Below are 12,691 nucleotides of genomic sequence, written 5' to 3'. Positions count from 1 at the left end.
TCCCTTGGACTGCAAGGAGATCCAACCAGTCCATCCTAAAGGAGATCAGTCCTGGGTGTTCATTGGAAGGACTGAGGCTGAAGCTGAAACTCCAGTACTTTGGCCACCTCATGTGAAGAGCTGACTCATTTGAAAAGACCCTGATGCTGGGAAAGATCAAGTGCAGGAGGAGAAGGGGACGACAGAAGATGAGATGGTTGGATGGCATCACTGACTCAATGGACATGAGTTTGAGCAAGCTCTGGGAGTTGGTGATGGACAGGGGGGCCTGGCGTGCTGTGGTTCATGGGGTCACAAAGAGTCTGACACGACTGAGCAACTGAACTGAACTGAACTGAAGGAGACTTCAGAAGACACAGAGCTTCCAGAATGAAGCAACTCCTTCCTGTGTACCTTCTGAATAGAACCAAAGATGCTGTGTATAGTCACTACATGCTGTTGGGGACAAAAAAGTTTCTTCTACCCATTTAGGTTCTTTGGGCTGGTCTATTATTTAAATTGACGTAAAACAGATTAACAGGTTTCCATGGTGGTTCAGATGGTAAAGAATCTGCCTGCAATGCAGTATACCCAGGTTCGATCCATGGGTTGGGAAGGTCCCCTGGAGAAGGAAACATTAGAGCCTCCAGGTGGCTGTTAGTGGTAAAGAGTCTGCCTGCCAATGTAGGCAATACAGAGATGCAGGTACAATCCCTGGGTTGGGAAGATCCCCTGGAGGAGGAAATGGCAACCCACTCCTGTAATCGTGCTTGGGAAATCTCATGGACAGCAGAGCCTGGCAGTCTACAGTCCATGGGGTTGCAAAGAGTCAAACATGACTGAGCACTCATGAACCAACCAACAAATGAAGACAAATTAACATGAGAAAATCACATTTAATTACCTACATGTGGGAGCCCCAAAAAAGATAGTGAGAGTCTCCCTGAAAGTCAGGAAGTTGAGGCTGAGATGCCATATTCTGAAATAAGAAGAAGGCAATAGGGGTCTGGAGTTTCAAAGGGGAGGAAAACAATTCATAGGAAGACGGCAAGAGCCAATGCCGGTCAATCAGTGCTTGCTGTGCCTCACAGAGACAGTGGGATGGAAAGGACTTTGAACAAATAGGCTCCGCTGGGTTTTCCCCAACTTTCCAAACAGCCCACATGCTCTTAGTTACCTCTGGTGATAGATCTCTTCCTGGACCAGACTCTCCTTCTGAATTCTTTTAGGCAGTTAAGAGGGAGGTAAAACAGCGAAGAGTCAGACACTACTGAGCGACTGAACTGAACTGAACTGAACTGAAAATAACAATAACAGCAACAACTCTTCCTGAGTCTTTTGTACCTTAATTGACTTTAGCTCAAACTAATCAATAAGGCTAAGTGGCATATTTTAGAGACATTCATCCTGAACTCTTTTAGTGCCAAATAGTAATTATATTTTCATCTCTAATAATAGTCGTACATATTGAACAAACCAGAGAGCAGAGTTTAGTATTTCAAATGGACTTGAAACCAAAAAGAAAAATAACAAATCACTTCACAAATATTTTTAATAAAAACTAGACAAAGAACAACAATATCACACAGATCCTTAGAAAGTTGTTTCTGACAGCTGCACCACACCAAGATTCCTGGCACCACAAGTAATTGCTCACTTAACACCAATATTGTTTGCTGAAAATCCCTTCTTGATTTAAAAAGTCATCACCCCCACAGTCCTTCTCTGGTGACTATCACAGTGGCAGAGGGAAAGAAAGAGCACTTTTTAGTACATGATAGTCACACAGAATTTGTCTGTTTTCATGGCAAAAGATGAATGTCATGTTACGTAAGCTACAAATAAACCAAACAAGGCTGAAATATAAACTATGGCTGAAGATAATATCAAAAGCAATAAAAATGGAAATGTTATGCTAGGAATTGGCTTCCAAGCTCTAGTACACTGGAGCCATAGGGTAAAAGGGTATATTTGGGATAAGTAAAAGGAAATACACACAAGCAACCTACAGTTTGTAGCTACCAGTTTTTCTTTTTTTCTCTTTTGTAAGTTGTTTGATCTCACTCTACATCTTTGCATAAGGAGCTTTTATAAATGGTGGCATGGCACTACTATTCAACATAGTTTTGGAAGTTTTGGCCACAGCAATCAGAGCAGAAAAAGAAAGAAAAGGAATCCAGATTGGAAAAGAAGAAGTAAAACTCTCACTGTTTGCAGATGACATGATCCTCTACATAGAAAAACCTAAAGACTCTGCCAGAAAACTAGTAGAGCTAAACAATGAATATAGTAAAGTTGCAAGATATAAAATTAACACACAAAAATCCCTTGCATTCCTATACACTAACAATAAGAAAACAGAAAGAGAAATTAAGGAAATAATTCCATTCACCATTGCAATGAAAAGAATAAAAGAATAAAATACTTAGGAATATATCTACCTAAAGAAACAAAAGACCTGTATATAGAAAACTATAAAACACTGATGAAAGAAATCAAATGGGACACAAATAGATGGAGAAATATACCATGTTCGTGGATTGGAAGAATCAATATAGTGAAAATGAGTATACTACCCAAAGCAATCTATAGATTCAATGCAATCCCTATCAAGCTACCAACAGTAATTTTCACAGAACTAAAACAAATAATTTTACAATTTGTATGGAAATACAAAAAACCTCAAATAGCCAAAGCAGTCTTGAGAAAGAAGAATGGAACTGGAGGAATCAACCTGCCTAATCAACCAGGCTCTACTACAAAGCTACAGTCATCAAGACAGTATGGTACTGGCACAAAGACAGAAATGTAGATCAATGGAACAAAATAGAAAGCCTAGAGATAAATCCACGCACCTATGGACAACCTTATCTTTGACAAAGGAGGGAAGAATATACAATGGAAAAAAGACAATCTCTTTAACAAGTGGTGCTGGGAAAACTGGTCAACCACCTGTAAAAGAATGAAACTAGAACACTTTCTAACACCATACACAAAAATAAACTCAAAACGGATTAAAGATCTAAATGTAAGACCAGAAACTATAAAACTCCTAGAGGAAAACATAGGCAAAACGCTCTCCAACATAAACCACAGCAGGATCCTCTATGTCCCACCTCCCAGAATATTGGAAATAAAAGCAAAAATAAACAAATGGGACCTAATTAAAATTAAAAGCTTCTGCACAACAAAGGAAACTATAAGCAAGGTGAAAAGACAGCCTTCAGAGTAGGAGAAAATAACAGCAAATGAAGCAACAGACAAAGAATTAATCTCAAAAATATACAAGCAACTCCTGCAGCTCAATTCCAGAAAAATAAAAGACCCAATCAAAAAGTGGGCCAAAGAACTAAACAGATATTTCTCCAAAGAAGACATACACATGAAAAGATGCTCAACATCACTCACTCTCAGAGAAATGCAAATCAAAACCTCAATGAGGTACCATTACACGCCAGTCAGAATGGCTGCTATCCAAAAGTCTACAAGCAATAAATGCTGGAGAGGATGTGGAGAAAAGGGAATCCTCTTACACTCTTAGTGGGAATGCAAACTAGTACAGCCACTATGGAGAACAGTGTGGAGATTCCTTCAAAAACTGGAAACAGAACTGCCATATGACCCAGCAATCCCACTGCTGGGCATACACACTGTGGAAACCAGAATTTAAAGAGACACATGTATCCCAGTGTTCATCGCAGCACTGTTTATAATAGCCAGGACATGGAAGCAAACCTAGATGTCCATCAGCAGATGAATGGATCAGAAAGCTGTGGTACATATACACAGTGGAGTATTACTCAGCTATTAAAAAGAATGCATTTGAATCAGTTCTAATGAAGTGGATGAAACTGGAGCCTATTATACAGAGTGAAGTAAGCCAGAAAGAAAAGCACCAATACAGTATACTAATGCATATATATGGTATTTAGAAAGATGGTAACGATAACCCTATATGAGAGACAGGAAAAGAGATACAGATGTATAGAACAGTTTTGGACTCTGTGGGAGAAGGCAAGGGTGGGATGATTTGAGAGAATAGCATTGAAACATGTACATTATCATATGTGAAATAGATCGCCAGTTCAGGTTCGATGCACAAAACAAGGTGCTCAGGGCTGGTGCATTGGGATGACCCAGAGGGATAGGATAGGGAGGGAGTTGGGAGGGGGGTTCAGGATGCAAGCACATTCACACCCATGGCTGATTCATGTCAATGTATGGCAAAACCACTACAATATTGTAAAGTAATTAGCCTCCAATTAAAATAAATAAATTTTTAGAAAAACACAAGAAAAATAAATAAATAAGCCCTACCCCCACCCCAAAATAAATAAATGGTGGCATTGGTACTGGATCAACTCATAACATCCTGCTTAACCCATGATGTGGATGAATGGTGGCATTTGTTGTAACCACCACAGGGATGCTAGTTAGTGTTGGTGATCCAGGGTGCCATCCTCTGTTATCTGCTCCTTTTGAATTAAACATCCGAGAGTGATCTCAACCATCTCTACTGGTTGAACCATCACTCACTAATCTTTCCAAATTATACCTCTTCTTACACTTTTGTTGAAAGCTCCAGTTCAATGTTATGTATTCAACTGTTGGTTGCTCATTTCCACCTGGAATACCCACATGCCTTTAAAGTTCAACCAACTTTAAACAAAACATATCCTATTCTTCCCTCATTTTCTTAAACTTGCCCATTTTCTTCTTCATGGCTCACTATGTATAGAATTTTGGGGTCTTATTGCAGCCCACCGATTTCATGATACTATGTATTTGAAGATACTATTTCTCTGTCTGGAATTATCCTCTCCCACCCCTTAGCCAGGAAAACATCTTTTCCTTCTCTAAGATCCAGCTCAAGAGCTGTCTCTCTCGTCAGATTCACCAACCCCCTCGACTGCCACAATCTCAGAACAAGCAGAGTCTGTGTCCCCATGTTGAATTAAAACTGCTCCCATACCATGTGGTCTGTTCTCTGATGTCTCCTTTACCTTGTGGTTATCCATTTCTAATTTATCTGTCTTTCTGATTGCCAGCTCTTCTGTGTATCTCATTCTTATTACCTCTTAGACCCTAGCCCAGGATACAGATAAGGGAAATGAGCAGGACTGTGGCAGAGATTTTGAACTTGGAATCAGACAACCCAGGATGAAAGTCTTAATTTTTCTGAATACTCCTTTTTCTATCTAGTAGGGTTCAGGTGAGCCCTACATTTTAATCATTTACAATTATATAAGCCATATCTTCTGAGCTCAATATAAAATCTACCTTCTGTGAAAATAACTATATTTTCTGGTTCTACTGCTGGTTAACCACTTAAAATGAGGATTTCTTCAGTAAATCTCTGAGGAGGCAAAGAGAAAAAGATACAGTTCCTCTACTGGTAGAGCCATGGAATGGCTGTTACAAGGAGGTTTTCTGTAATCCTACAGGTTGAGTCATGTTTCTTAGCATCAGCTCTAATTCTATGCCCTTAATTGCTCTTGAGCTATTTTTTCCTTTTTCTCTATTTCTGCTGTGTGCTTTGTTTCAAACCAGATCCTCAGAAAGTGAAAGAGGATAATTAAGCCTGATATTTAAGCCTTTTGATTAACTTACATTTTATAGGGGGAGGAATGATGACTAGTGTTTTTTTTTTTCCTTATAGCAATACCAAATAAAAAATTTGTAAAGCTATTTCTAGAAAGCATTACCAGATCTGCAACTTATTTTCACAGGATATAAGTAATAGCTATCACTGATACACTCTTTTGAAAAATGCTTTAATAAGACCCCCCTTTTTTTTTGAATTACCGATGGAAGCCATTGGTTTTGAGCACCAGAAAAAAAAGTCTTTTCTCATTTTAATTTTACATCATCTTCTATTTTATAAAGTTCATGCCATGATAAAGACAAATTCTAGTAATTACAATTGAAAATTCAGCTTGCAGTCGAGGGAACCAAAGAAGGTTTGTGGTATTTGAAATATGATGATCATAAGAAACTATTTGCAATGAAATAAACATGTTAGATCATAATGTAAAGGTCAGATCCTGGCCAATCAGTCAGATTATTTTTAAAAATCACATTAAGGATACCATAAAAGCCTGACATTAAGGGCAGAAGAGTAATATGTAATCTAAATTGTGAGACGAGAAAGACCCTACCATTTATTCTGTACCTGAAAGTTTAATTGCTAAGTGAAAGATCTTAGCAGCAAGTGAGTTCAGAAGAGCATGTGGGCCCTCAGCCTGGGTTTGATGGTTCATCCTGAGCTTACTTCTGCCTCAGCTTTTCTTAATTTATTTCTGGCTGTGCTGGGTCTTCGCTGCTGCACACAGGCTTTCTTTAGTTGCAGGGAGCGGGGGCTACCCTTCGTGTGGCACCCTGCTTCTCATTTCAGTGGCTTCTCTCGTTGCAGAGCACGGGCTCCCTGCATGCCGACTCAGTAGTTGGCGGCTCATGGGCTCGGTCATTGTGGGGCATGGACTTAGGTGCTTGCGGCTTGTGAGATCTGCCTCGACCTGGGACTGAACCCCTGCCCCCCCCCAACTGGCCGGCAGGTTCTCAACCCCCCAGAGGTAGGAAGCCCTACCTCAGCCTTTCTATCCAGTGTAACAACCATCTACCTCAGTCTCTCCTATTAGACTGAACTATCTTAGGTGCTAGCACTCTGTTCTTTTCATCTCTTTTTTTCCACTTTATTTATTTTTTTTTAATTGAAGGATAATTGCTTTACAGAATTTTGCGGTTTTCTGTCATACGTCAACAAGAATCAGCCACACACCCATGTCCCCTCCCTCCTAAACATCCCTCCCACATCCCTCCCCATCCCACCCCTCTAGGTTGCCACAGAGCCCCTGTTTGAGTTCCCTGAGCAAATTCCCACTGGCTTTCTGTTTTACATATGATATAGTAAGTTTCTGTGTTCCTCTCTCCATACATCTCACCCTCTCCCTCCTCCCCTCCCCCGCTGTCCATAGGTCTGTTCTCTATGTCTGTTTCTCAATCACTGCCCTGAAAATAAATTCATCAGTACCATCTTTCTAGATTCCATATATATACATCTGTATACAATATTCATATTTCTTTCTGACTTACTTCACTTTGTATAATGGGCTCTAGGTTCATTCACCTCATTAGAACTGACTCAAACGGGTTCCTTTTCTTGGCTGAGTAATAGTCCATTGTGTATATGTACTGCAGCTTCTTTATCCATTCATCTGTCAATGGACATCTAGGTTGCTTCTGTGTCCTAGCTATTGTAAATAATGCTGCAATGAACATTGGGATACATGTGTCTTTTTCAATTTTGGTTTCCCCAGGACATATCTTTTCATCTTTTAAACCATGCCTAGGGTGTATCTTTTAAACCATCTTTTAAACCATCCCCAGGGTATATCTTTTCATCTTTTAAACCATGCTCTTACTAAATACTTAATGAATTTATATATGAAAACATCAATAGAGTGTTTTTAAAGACAAAAAACTCCAAACATTCATAGAACTAAAGCAGAGCTATTCATTTCATCACTCTTTGACAATGGAACTGTCTCTCACAAACACAGCTGGCTGTGTCCTGCAGAGCTACGGGATGTAACTTATAAAGCCAGCAGTTTTATTTCCTTTCCAATGACCTCCGTACATGCAACCAAAACCTGCCACCCAGGTCACATTGGTTCAGTTGGCTGATGAGACCAATAACCCATCTCTGACAGTGACAATAGTAAGGGACCTGTTAGGTGTAAAGATTGACTGCGTTGTTCCATACATCACTCTCTTTTTTCTGAATATAAATGGTATTTATAAAATAATATAAAACATATAAATAAGGAAAAAAATCATTACAATCTTTCTATTAACATTTTGGTGTTTCCTTTACATTTTTAAAACAATTAAAATGAAATTTTATCAGTTTTGTGTCTGGATTACATCATTCTGAGAGCATTTTCCATGTTACTATATTTTTCTCAAAAACATCCCTTTTAATAGCTGAATATATTTTGCCTCAAGAAATACCATACTACAGTGTATTTTTCACTGCAATGAGTAATGCTTGATGGAATCATCTTTTACATAAATATTTAAAGCCTTTTTATATAGAAATATGATATAATGCTCTTACATGTGTCCATTAGCCAGGTCCAATCCATTTCCCTTCCTCTGGTCCAGATTGTTTTAAGGCAAATTCTAGACATTCTATTATGATGTCATTTCCTTTTATTTATTAAATAAATTATCCAGTATATTCTCTCTATGTATTTACATATATTATTATGTTTTTATAATAATACATATTGTTAGAGTATAATATATGCTCAATTTTTAAATCAAATATCGTCAGTTGTTCAAGCATACCTTATTTTATGGCACTTCACTTATTGCACTTTGCACATACTGTGTTTTTTTTTACAAATTGAAGGTCTGTGCCAGTGCTGTGTCAGGCAAGTTTATCAATGCTGTCCTTCCCAAAGCATATGCTTGTGTCTCTATTTTGGTAACTCTCACATTTCAAATGTTTTCATCATTATTATATTTGTTATGGTGATCTGGGATCAGTGATCTTTGATGTTACTATTGTCATTGTTTTGGGGTGCTATAAATCATGCACACAAGATGGCAAAACTTATTGATAAACGCGGATTCTGACTGCCCCACCAACCAGCCCTTCCCCATCTTTCTCTCCTCAGGCTTCCCTATTTCCTGAGACACAGCAATATTGAAATTAGGCCAATTAATAACCTTACAACAGCCTCTAAGTGTGAAAGTGACAGGAAAAGTCACACATTTCTTCTTTTAAAAGCTAGAAATAGTTAAGCTTAGTGAGGGAGGCTGAAAGCTAGGCTTCTTGCACCAAAGAGTTAGCCAACTTGTGAATGCAAAGGAAAAGTTCTTGAAGGAAATTAAAAGTGCTACTCCAGTGAACATACAGAGATGGTTAAGAAAGAGAAACAGTCTTATTGCTGATATGGAGAAAGTTTTAGTTGTCTGGATAGAAGATCAAAGCAGCTGCCACATTCTCTTAAGCCAAAACCTAATCCAGGGCAAAGTTTAACTCTCTTCGATGCTCTGAAGGCTGAGAGAGGTAAGGAAGCTACAGAAGAAAAGACTCATAGCAGAGGTTGGTTCATGAGGTTTAAGGCAAGAAACCATCTCCATAACATAAAAGTACAAGTGCTGATGGAGAAGCTGCAGCAAGTTATCCAGAAGATCTAGCTAAGATAGTTACTGAAGGTGGTACCATTAAATAACAGATTTTCAGTGTAGATGAAACAGCCTAATATTGGAAGAAGATGCCATCTAGGAATTTCATAGCTAGAGAGGAGAAGTCAATGCCTGACTTTAAAGCTTCAAAGAACTGGGGCTAATGCAGCTGGTGACTTGAAGTTGAAGTGAATGCCCATTTACCATTCTTAGGGCCCTTAATAATTATGCCAAATCTACTTTGCCTGTGCTCTACAAATGGAACACGTTCCGAATGAACTTTATTTATTTACAAAATGGCTTACTGAATGTTTTAAGTCTGCTGCTGAGATCCTGCAGCTCAAAAAAAAAAAAAAAAAAGATTCCTTTCAGAATATGACAGCTTATTGACAAGGCCCTGGTCACCCAAGAGCTCTGATGAGGATATACAATAAGGTTAGTGTTGCTTTCATGCCTGCTAACACAAGGTACATTCTGCAGCCCATGGATCATGGAGTAGTTTTGACTGAAAGTGAACCGACTCCTTGTGGCTCCATGGACTATAGGCCGCCAGGCTCCTCTGTCCATGGGATTCTCCAGGCAAGAGTACTGGAGTGTGTTGCCATTTCATTTTCCAGAGGATCTTCCTGACCCAGGGATAGAACTTCGGTCTCTCTCCCACATTTCCGGTAGATTCTTTACCGTCTGAGTCATCAGGGGTTCCAGTTTTGACTATCAAGTCTTATTACTTAAGAAACATCATTTTATAAGACTATAGCTGTCATAGTGATTCCTCTGATGGATCTGGGCTAAGTCTATTGAAAACCTTCTGGAATGAATTCAGTATCCTAGATGTCATTAAAAACATTAAGGATTCATGGGAAAAGGCCAAAATATCAACATGAACAGAGTTTGGAAGAAGTTCACTCCAGCCATCACGGATGACTTTAAGGGGTTCAGTCTTCAGTGTCAGCTGTACCCACAGATGTGATGGAAATGGCAAGACAGCTGAAAGTGGAGCCTGGAGATGTGTCTGAATTGCTGCAATATCGTGATACAGATTTAATGGATGAAAAGTTGCTTCCTTTGGGTAAGCAAAGAAAGTGGTTTCTTGAGCTGGAATCTACTTCTGGTGAAGATGTTGTGAAAGTTGTTGAAATGACAACAAAGGATTTAGAATATTAAACCAGCTAAGTTGATAAACCAGCATCAGGGTTTGAGAGGACTGACTCTAATATTGAAAGAAGTTCTATGTGGGTTAAATGCTGTCAAATAGCACTGCATGCTACAGAGAAACTGCTCCTGAAAGTAAGCATCAATCAATGGGGCACACTTCACTGTGGTCTTATTTTAAGAATTTGCCACAGCAACTACCCCGACTTTGAGCAACTACCACACTGATCAGTCAGCAGCCATCAACATCAAGGCAAGATCCTCTACCAAAAAAAAAAAAAGATTAACAACTTGCTAAAGGCTCAGATGACAATTAGCATTTTTTAGCAATAAAGTATTTTAAAATTAAGGAATGTACTTTTCAAAGACATAATTCAGTTGCACACTTAATAGACTACAGTATAGTGTAAACATAACTTTTACATGCACTGGGAAACCAAAAAATTCATGTGACTCACTTTATTATGGTATTCATTTTATTGCAGTGGTCTAGAACTGAATCCACAATATTTCTGAGGTATGTCTGTTGATTCCCAGGTGGTGCTAGTGGTAAAGAACCCACCTGCCAATACAGGAGTCAAGAGACAGGGGTTTGACCCCTGGGTCACAAAGATCCCCTGGAGGAGGACATGGCAACCCACTCCAGGATTCTTGCCTGGAGAATCCTCATGGACAGAGGAGGCTGGCAGGCTACAGTCCACAGAGTTGCAAAGAGTCAGACACGACTGAAGTGGCTTAGCACAGATGCTCACGTTTGTACATAACTCTTTGATCACATTTCTGATTCTCTCCTTGGGATAGAATGTTAAAAATGGAATTCTGGGTAAAGATGAAAGCTCTTGATGGTTTATGATACCTTGCAGATTGCTTTGCTGAAAACATTCATCCATTGTCACTCCCATGAGCAACAGGAGAGCCCCATTTTCCTTCACCCTAACCAACACCCAGTCATTGAACTGATATTTTGAAATGCATTCTGAAAGAATCATCTTCACCCAGAAGCTAATGGTGAGGTCTTTGGAGTCAGTCAAGGCTGAGATTCAATCCTTAGCCTGTGTAGCCCCATGATATGTGAGTCAGTCTCTGAACATCTGCTTCCTCATTCAGTAGGTAAAAATACATACCACATAGAGTCTTGTGATGATTAGATGTAATAATGTTTATAAAGTGCTTAGCGTGGTCCTGGCAAACAGTTCAATAATGCCTATTTCAGACTAAAAGTCCCATGAGGTCACGTCTATTTGGGTGGCTGTCTGTTGCTGTCGCTGTTGCTTCACCTTCACTTAGTGTCCAGTGAGGCACTCGCACTCAGCACCCAACGCCTGAGGGCTCAGATGAGGGAGAACGAGGAGTGCAGCCCCAGCGGCTCTCCAGTCAGTCTCTCCAACAGCAGGAGGGAGGTAACCCTTATCTTGCGGAGCCTCGGGCCTTCCAGCTCACTCTGGCCCTGACCAAGCCTGCAGCTGCTCATCACTGATCCTGGAGGCTGTTCATCCGCAGATTCAGAGCAGCAAGATCCTCACTGTACAGATGATAGAAGCTCTGTAGAGAAAGGGATATTGCCAGAAGTTTTACCAAGAACATGAAGGGCATTTTCTCTGTCAGCGGCTGGAGGAGTTTATGGCCAGTGAGCCTACGTCCTTGCCCTCAAGGACACCACCCAGCTCTGGGGGACAGTGCGGTGACCCACCAGACTCTTTTGAGCATGCCGCCTGCCTCCAGATTCACTTCATGGGAGTTTTGACCTCACCAACACCTGTAACACAACCCATGACTTGGACGCTGTGGCTTCAGCTAATAGGAGAGTGCAGCTTCTTCCCTGACACTGGTGAACAGGCTGGTGTGAGGAAGAGAAGCCCCAGTTGCTCCGTGCCCCTGTGTACTGCGTCCCGGAGGGAGGCATCCTCTGTATAGCTGGAACAGGGCACAGGGCCAGCCGGATGCAGGCCAGTCAGTCTGTGAGGACCGGAGGTGTGGCTTGGCCTTTTGCACGGACCTCTGGTCCAGAGCATTCTACTAGGATTAGGGAGGCCTGGGGCTCCTGTGACATCTCTGCTGAACATCACCACCTATGTGAAGGCCTAGCTCCTGCCTACCATCCATTCTAGAATCTAACTCTCTACTTCATCTTTGAAATGCTCGTGGGTGGTTCAGAGAAATGATGGCTCCTCTTTTTTCTGAGAACTACTTATCTTTTTTCAAGGAGAAGCTTGTCTAATTGACTTGCCTGAAAAATGCAGTGACTCTGTATTAGCAATACTTGGTTTATTTTCTTAATGAAAAGTCAATACCCCCTTCCTAACACCATACATAAAAATAAGCTCAAAATGGATTAAAGACTTAAATGTAAGGTCAGAAACTATAA

General features: G+C 40.2%; 1 pseudogene; it reads left to right on the top strand.

Annotated features, from left to right (window-relative positions):
• Positions 1-10,149: 10,149 nt before the first annotated feature.
• On the top strand, positions 10,150-12,434 carry LOC139036965 (nucleoside diphosphate kinase 6 pseudogene; annotated as a pseudogene).
• The last annotated feature ends 257 nt before the right edge of the window (positions 12,435-12,691 follow it).

The sequence above is a fragment of the Odocoileus virginianus genome, chromosome 10, assembly GCF_023699985.2.
Source record: "Odocoileus virginianus isolate 20LAN1187 ecotype Illinois chromosome 10, Ovbor_1.2, whole genome shotgun sequence".
Taxonomy (NCBI): domain Eukaryota; kingdom Metazoa; phylum Chordata; class Mammalia; order Artiodactyla; family Cervidae; genus Odocoileus; species Odocoileus virginianus.
The sequence above is the reverse complement of the archived record's forward strand: the minus strand, read 5'-3'. Positions and strand labels throughout refer to the sequence as shown.